The sequence below is a fragment of the Cricetulus griseus genome, chromosome 8 (genome assembly GCF_003668045.3).
Source record: "Cricetulus griseus strain 17A/GY chromosome 8, alternate assembly CriGri-PICRH-1.0, whole genome shotgun sequence".
In the NCBI taxonomy this organism is placed as follows: Eukaryota; Metazoa; Chordata; class Mammalia; order Rodentia; family Cricetidae; genus Cricetulus; species Cricetulus griseus.
Window position 1 is genome coordinate 50,626,799 of NC_048601.1, and position 1,350 is coordinate 50,628,148.

A 1,350-nucleotide genomic window follows, 5' to 3' on the forward strand; every position below is an offset into this window, starting at 1 on the left:
GAGTCAGCTAACTAGAGCTAGGTAGGCCCTGCTATGTTGCCCTTACTCATCTTGAATTCATGGGGCTCAAGAAAATTCACCTGACCCTCCTGCCTTCTGAATAACTGGAGATATAGGAGTGTGCCTTTTTTTGTACAAGTTACTAAGTATTTCTGAACCTCATTGGTCACCAAGGTAACACGGAGATGCTTATTGTGTGGATTACATGCAAATACTTGGCAATGGACTTGGCTCTCAAAAGGTGCTTAACAAATGATATTAATCATTGCAAGAGTGATCAAGGACTTCCTGAACCACTTTGAAATTAACAATACTGCCACTTTATTTTCTGCTCACTCAAATCAAAGACTCAACCCCAATAGATATGAAACTGATAAGAACAGATAATACACTTGATTTTAGCAAAAATGCCAAGAAAGCAATTCAACCCTGTTTGAAATTCAGGAAAATGGCTCAATTTTTATCTCATCAAAACCACAGCTCCCTCTTTTGTCATTGTCTTCAGTTGCCTCCTAGAAATTGAGACATTATTGTTGAAGACACCACACAGGTTGGGTGGAGGACTTACAGTCCCAAAAGGAGCCATATACGCTGCCAAGGGAGAAATGTCTTACCCAGCCATGACACCCACAAAACCTAATGACCAGAATGATAAGGAATCCCAAAAGGAGAGTAAGAGGCACTTACATCATAGGATAACAACAGTCATCTAATTGGATGTAAGGACTGCTCAATAGGATGGAATTCATGCCTAGTACTGTATATCTAGCCACTACTCTGGGCTGGTGAGGCTATGAACTCTAGAGAAGAATGACTACTGCCTCGTCCTAAACCACACTAAATGATAATTCCATTCTAAATATTTATACCAGATATTAATGGAGCATCAAAGAAATGCAGCAGGCAGAAAACTTTACAGGAAGACACAACCAGTCAAAATCCAGAGAACTGATCATGGGGTACCCAACTCCATTTGATATATTTACAACAGAACTCTGCAGTTAAATCTCATAGAACCTCACACACAAACACACATCACAAACTATAAACCATGAAGTCAGGGTTACATTAAATTCAAAGACTCAAAACTCAGTGCTTCTGTTTCCAAATCCTATGCCCCATGCTATACACTCCAAAAGATGTGTGTGTAGTTTTAACATTTATAAAATAAAAAAATTCTTAAATTTTGTCTTAGGGCCTCAACAATGTGTTTGTCTAGCTCTTGCTATATTTATTCAGTTTATTCAGATTTTCATATCTGAAGTTTGATCAACCCAGAGCACACTTAGGATGACTTACAAATTCTGAACCTGTTGGTGTCTAGCAAAATGCTGCTGACACATAGTAACC

General features: G+C 38.6%; 1 pseudogene; it reads right to left on the minus strand.

Moving 5' to 3' along the window:
• Window positions 1-321: 321 nt before the first annotated feature.
• Window positions 322-423, minus strand: LOC113834190 (annotated as a pseudogene).
• Window positions 424-1,350: the final 927 nt, after the last annotated feature.